General features: G+C 43.1%; 1 non-coding gene across 1 annotated transcript; it reads right to left on the reverse strand.

Annotated features, from left to right (window-relative positions):
• Positions 1-6,648: 6,648 nt before the first annotated feature.
• Positions 6,649-6,786, reverse strand: LOC114811512. Its single transcript, XR_003759210.1, has one exon. It is a non-coding gene; the product is annotated as a small nucleolar RNA SNORA7 (small nucleolar RNA).
• Between the last annotated feature and the right edge of the window lie 479 nt (positions 6,787-7,265).

The raw sequence follows: 7,265 nt of genomic DNA on the forward strand, positions 1-7,265 counted from the left end.
ATTAGGCTTTACATTGTCAGTTGGAGGCAGTCAAGCCAAAAAAAATCACTTGCACAAAGCAGTTGTAGGAGTTACAGCTGTTGAATGACCTGCTTTCACCTCTTTGTCTTCCCACTTTCTTGGCTGCCCTCTTCCTGCTAGTCGCATTGAGGGTTTCCATGATTACAAGGAAGAGGGCCAACGTCTGCCCTCAAATATGTAGATTTGAATGCTCTGAAATCAAGGGGGCTTTGTATGCTCGTCATGGCCAATCTCTGGTTGGTAAGATGTTAATTAAAGATTCAAATAACTCAATATAGGGCTGATGTAGAAACCCATTTTTAACCATGTAGCCTATTGTGGTTCCCAGAGATTTGAACCCAACCAGAAACCAAAGCGATCCCTTTTTAAGAGTTTTCTGGGAAAATTCAATAAATGCCACTTTCTTTTTCCAAGGAGTAGGAGATAGTGACATTTTTATGGAGTTGTGAAACTTGCCCAGGCTTCTGTTCACATGAACTAAACAACCAATTTGTACAAGCCAATCAGCTTTTATCTGTGCAAATCACTCAATTAGGTCTCACTTGTTCTATATAGCCACATTCAGGTGGAAAGTTTGGTTAGAATCCTGGGCCAATTGAATGTGGCCTAAAATGAGGCCCCCTGTTCATTTAACTGGAAGGCGATTGCTTTCTTTCCCAAAGCTTGAGGATGTATGAATGGAGAAAAAGAGGATTAATCTTATTTTTTTCAGAGCAGGATACATATGTCTCAAGAGTAAGAGAAACACGAAGCAAAACAATCAAATCCTGTGTTAGAATAAAATGATAGGGAACACATGAAAATCCTGAAATTCTCACATATGACTGCTCTAGTGTCTGTCAGTGAAATACAATCAGACAGCTTCAGGGCGTATATCCACATTGACTCTGATTTAATAGAAGACTAAATGATTTATGAACAAAGCCCCTCATGTAGGACAAGGATAAATGGTCTTCTCAATCATCCAGAACACTGTAAAATCCCAGACTTTCCCTCAGACTTTCGGGTTACTCTGGTCTCTATGGTCAGAAGCCAATTTTCCACCCGGGAGAGAGGAGCTGGTGAGGTTTTTTTTCAGTATTTTTTTTTTCCGGATGGGAAAAACTACGTAGGAACACCACACAAATGCCTGGATCTTGTTCATGTTTTAAGCTCTCGGCCTCTCCAGATTTTATACTTTCCAACTGATCTACTCTTCAGAATTGAGCTGAAAAGGGCAAGTCTTTTTTAACTGTGGTTCAGCATGAATATTCTGATTTAAGTTAGTGGGATGCTTGCACCTTTCCACACCAGGCAATGTAATGCTCTTACCAATTAGCATCTTTCCATTGTAAACACCAGGTCATAGTTCTTCCTCTCAGTAGCAAATGTTCTGGTTTCCTTGGATAATATAGGTTTGGGAGGGCTTTAAATCCTTATTCCTTGTTTGACCAAAGTAGTCATTTCAACCATTTGTCCAGAGAGCAGAGGAATGTTTCTCTGCTCATGCCTATGTTCAAAGAAAACTAAAACCGTGCTTGCTTGTGTCTCTGCTCCCTGTACTAGAGAAGCAGCATAGCTCAGTGGAAAGAGCCCGGGCTTGGGAGTTAGCGGTCATGGGTTCGAATCCTGGCTCTGCCACTTGGCAGCTGTGTGACTGTGGGCAAGTCACAACTTCTCTGTGACTCAGTTACCTCATCTGTAAAATGGGGATTAAGACTGTGAGCCTCACGTGGGACAACCTGATTACCCTGTATCTACCCCAGCGCTTAGAACAGTGCTCTGCACATATTAAGCACTTAACAAATACCAACATTATTATTTAATAGGCTTCAGTACCATCTCTAAAGTAGCCAGGAGTAGGGGAATGTCTGTTGGGGGTATGACACCAGTGAGAAGGGTTTCTGACAGAACAATTTAGGGCAATTTTCAACGGAGACTGGCCCAGCGGGAATTCTGAAAATCAACTGGCTAATGAGGATGTCCAAGAACACCGTGGCTACCAAGTCGACTAAACTGGCAAGGGCCTCTGGTCTGTAATAGTAGATCAATCACTGTGGTCTAGTGGGACAAGCATGGGCTTGGGGTTAGAGGACGTGGGTTCTAATCCCAGTTTCTCCATTTGTCTGTTGTGTGACCTTGGGCAAATCACTTAACTTCTCTGTGCCTCAATTACCTCATCTGTAAAATGGGGATTAAAACTGTGAGCCCCATATGGGACAACCTAATTACCTTATATTTACTCCAGTGCTTAGAACAGTGCTTGGCACATAGGAAGAGCTTAAGAAATACTATAATTATTATTATTATTATTATTATTGAGCACTTACCAAGTGCAGAACACTTACTGTGTGCAGAGTGCCGTACTAAGCATTTGGGAGAGTAGAATACAACACAGCTGGCAGGTACATACCTTGTCCACAACAAGCTTAAAGTCCTGTGGAGGAGACAGACATTATTATAAACAAATCATTTAGGAACATGTACAAAAGTGCTCTAGGGCTGAGGAGGGGTAATCCCAAGTCCCAAAAGGGCACAGATCCAAATGCATAAGTGATGCAGAAAAATGATAATAATTATAATGTGGTATTTGTTGAGCACTTACTAACTGCTGAGCATTACACTGAGAGCAGGGGTTGATAATGATAATAATAATAATTATGTTATTTGTTAAGCACTTACTAAGTTCCAAGCACTATTCTAAGCACTAGGGTAGACACAAGGCAATCAGGTTGGACACAGTCCCGGTCCCACATGCTTAGTACACTGCTCTGCACATAGTAAATGCTCAGTAAATACTATTGAATGAATGAACATGGGGCTCACAGTCTTAATCCACATTTTGTGGATGAGGCACAGAGAAATGAAATGATATGCCCAAAGTCTCACAGCAGACAAGTGGTGGAGTTGGGATTAGGACCCAGGTCCTCTGACCCCCAGGCCCTTGCATCTTCCACTAGGGAACACTGCAAGATAGTCAAGTAGGACCTAGTCACTGTCCCACATGGGGCTCACAAATAAGCATAGTGCAACATCAACTCTGTACTGCGGGCACTTTGGACACGAATGGGTCCCATAAGGAAAGTCTTATGTCACCGTTCAAAGTGTCACACTTCAAGCTTGTTGCATTCACTGCCATCATGGTTGTCTGGAACAGGAGGTGGTGAGTTGTTGTTGTTGTCTTATGCCAACAAGTCGTGTCTGACCCATAGCGATGCATGGACGCTCCCTGCAAACCACCAGCACTGTGAATTAACAGTGCCTTCACGTGGGTTCCGGGTCCCCAGATTTTCGTACCTGGATCAAGGCTCCTCCCTCATTTACAACAGGCAACTCCAAACTCCTTTGGTTTTGACCTTCTGGGTGATTTAAAATGATGATGATTTTAAGATCTGTGGGAACCGAGGGAAGAGTCTTCCACTCTCATTTCTTTGCATGTGGCGCAGAAATCACTAGATGTGAAGCTGATATGAGGCAGCATTCACATGCTTGGTGGCCCAAACCTAGGCAGACCTTTTAATGAAAGTCCCGTTTCCTTGTTTCCCCAAATTGCCATGTACCAGTGGATGAACAGAGTCATCAGGTGCAGTGGGAGAAGACAAAGGGAGGTGAAAGAGAGAGGAGCAGGGAGAAAATAAGAGGAAAAGAGAAAAATAGGGGTCCCTGAAGGGCAAAAAAAGGCCCAGGGAAATATCCAAGATCAGAAACTTGAAGGAAAAGAAAACAGTCATTTAAAGAATATAGCACCGGAGTTAAAAAATGGGGAGTTCCCATAGTCCAATAAGGTAAGGTACTTCCTTTAATCCTAAAGCCATTCTGATCACAGGGCTAATAAATAATCTGGATTCACATACACAGCATATTGAAAGGAGGAAGGCATTTGAAGATGGAACACGTATCAATTGAGCAAATTCTGAATACAAAGTTAGATAGCAAAAGTGAATCATTCCAGCATAGTCTCCCACTGAATTTAACACAAGTATCTTCCCTTCCTGGGGGCAGAGAAGAGAAAAATCTGCTCTCTGCCCTCCTCCACATTACTCTCCTTTAGCAAGCAGTGTTATCGGGGAGCCAAAGCTCTGCTTGGGAGAAGTGGATTCCCGAGAATTTCTGCTTTCTGTAACTGTCTTCTCTAGAATTTATGTACTGTAAAATGTGGGTTTCAACATCTTAAATGATCATAGGAGGTTTTCTATAGGCTGGAGAAATGTGCTAATGGAGGCATCCTGCAGGGAAAGTCATTTGCAACGTTGCAAGTTCTAAAGCTGCTGTCTGCCTCCAAAGGGGAGTGAGCAGGAAACCAGGCAGACACCCACAGGGGCTTCTCCACCCGGATGACATTGCAGGAGGCTGCTTCACTGCAGGTTCGGGGTTTGCATCTGGGCAGGGGCTACAGAAAGGATTAAACAGAAGACAGGTCTTTCTGACTAAGCTTGGCTTGTTTCACATCAGGCCCCCAAATAGAGAAACTTGAAGAAACCACAAAAAACAGTAGCAGAAGTTGGGTTGATTTGAACTTTATGTAAAGATGAAAATGTGGAACTCTAGTTTGGAATGAAGCCTGGGAAGAAAAAGGCAGTGTTTTATAAAGGGGTTTTGGGTTTTGCTCTTTGGACTTAGTGCTTATTCAATTTAAAATCATAAAGGGCATATTTTCTGAGTGTGTCAGTTTTGCTAGAATGCCTGATTTTATTATGTGCTTTGGCTAATAATAATAACAATATTTGTTATGCACTTATCATATGCTACGCACTCTACTGAATGCTGGAGTGGATGCAGATAATCTGGTCCCACTCTCAGTCTAAGTAAAGGGAGAATAAGTATTGAATCCTCATTTTGCAGACATGGCAACTAAGGCACAGTGACTTGTTAAATGACAAAAGACAAGTGATGGAGCTGGAATTAGAACTCAGGTCCTCTGACTCCCAGCTCTGTGCTCTTTCCACTAGACCACACAGCTTCTACACTGTGTTGGCGGATTTGGATATCTGCTCAGTGGCCATGGGCAAGTGTGGCTCCGTGGAAAGAACCTGGACTTGGGAGTCAGAGGTAATGGGTTTGAATCCCAGGCTCTGTCACTTGTCAGCTGTGTAACTGTGGGCAAGTCACTTAACTTCTCTGTGCCTCAGTTACCTCATCTGTAAAATGGGGATTAAGACTGTGAGCAGCACATGGGACAACCTGATTACCCTGTATCTACCCCAGTGCTTAGAACAGTGCTCTGCTCATAGTAAGCGCTTAACAAACACCAACATTATTATTATTATTATTTCACTTGTTGGTGCCTCAGATACCTCATCTGTACAATGGGGGATTAAGACTGTGAGCCCCTTATAGAACTGGAACTTTGTCCAACTTGATTACCTTGTATCTAAGCCAGTGTTTAGAACAGTGCTTAACAAATACCATAATTATTAATATTATTATTATTACAACATGCATCTGTCTGGATACAGTGGGATGTGTTGTCAGAAGAAGCGATTGAGTATGTGCATATGGTATGGGACAAGGTGACTGATAGCGGGGGTTGTTGAAGAAAGCAACCTGTGTGAGAAGCAGGGTAGCTTAAGGAAAAGAGCATGAGCTGGGGAATCTGTGATCTGGGATTCTAATCCCGGTTCAAACACTTGCCTGCTATAATGCCTGGGCAAGTCAATTAACTTCTCTGTGCCTCAGTTTCCTCACCTGTAAAATGGGGATTCTGTTCTTCCTCCTACTTAGACTGTGAACCCCATGTGGGACAGTGACTATAACCAAACCAATTATCTTGTTTCTACTCCAGCGCTTAGTACAGTGTACTTACACATAGTAAGTACTTAAGAAAATGCCACTTATTATTATAGAAGAACTGGGAGAATTTTATATCCTTATTAACAATATGTGGCTTGTGTCTTTGGTGTTCCCATCCTCACTTAACAACCACGCTACCAGAAATGAAGTTTGGCAGCACAAAATGAGGGCCAGGCTAGACACCCTGATTCCCGGCTGATACAGTCTTAATTTGGAATACTTTTCCCCATCACTGGATGGTGGCAGGAATAATTTGGGTATGAGCTAAGGGGAAATCCCTCTCTAAGGTGGAGTGGGAGGCTAAGGACCCTGAGTTACAAACTCTGAAGAAAATGTGGGGTTTGCAGGCTGAAATCAGGGCTATATAAGCTCAAGTGAATTAGTAGTGGTATAACTAACAGTAGAAAGAGTAACCATATTGCACTATACTAAAGCTCCAAAAAGAACGTATACGGGACAGACATAAAAATATTTACAAATAAAAATAAGTAAAATATTGCTGTCATTCCACTCCCTGGTAAAGTCCACTCTCACCTGCTGCCATCTTCCCAAACTTCTGAATATTCTCAAAATTGAACTGATAAAGTGTCTTTCATGCCGAAAGTGCCATCTTGGGAAAATGTCAAAAGTCAGTCTTGTTTTATGCTGTCGAGTCGTCTCTGAACCATAGCGACACCGTGGACACATCTCTCTCGGAACGCCCCACCTCCATCTGCAATTCTTCTGGTAGTGTATCCATAGACTTTTCTTGGTAAAAATATGGAAGAGGTTTACCATTGCCACCTTCCACGCAGTAAACCTAAGTCTCCACCCTCGACTCTCTCCCATGCCATTGCTGCTCAGCACAGGGGAGTTTTGACTTGTAGCAGGTTGCCTTCCACTCGCTAGCCACTGCCCAAGCTAGGAATGGAATGGTTAGGCCTCTGCTTGACTCTCCCTCCCATAGTCGAGACTGGTAGAGTACTGGAAACTCTCCAGGTGTGACCCTGAGAGGGGCTAAAAGCCAGTAGAGGAGCAATTAAAGAAATATGTGAGGCAGACTTGCATTTTTGAAAAGCCAGAGTATAAGTTTATTTACATGAGTCATATGGGGTTTGGGTGATTATGCAAATTGCTTAAGGGGTACACAGGCAAGTGAATAGTCAAAGCAGAGAGTAGGGTTGGGAGGGAAATCAGGGTCTAATCAGGGAAGCCAGTAAAGAGCCAGGCCATCCATTGGTGGACTGTCTTTAAGCAACATGGCGTAGCTGATAGAGCATGGTCCTAGGAGTCAGAAGGTCATAGGTTCTAATCCCAGCTCTGCCACTTGTCTGCTACATGACCTTGGGCAAGTCACTTCACTTCTCTGTGCCTCAGGTACCTCATCTGTAAAAATTGAGACTGTGAGTCCCATGCAGAACAGGGACTGTGTCCAACCCGATTTTCTTGTACCCACATCTGTGCTTAGTATAGTGCCTGGCACATAGTAATTGCAT

The sequence above is a fragment of the Ornithorhynchus anatinus genome, chromosome 4, assembly GCF_004115215.2.
Source record: "Ornithorhynchus anatinus isolate Pmale09 chromosome 4, mOrnAna1.pri.v4, whole genome shotgun sequence".
NCBI classification, from domain to species: Eukaryota; Metazoa; Chordata; class Mammalia; order Monotremata; family Ornithorhynchidae; genus Ornithorhynchus; species Ornithorhynchus anatinus.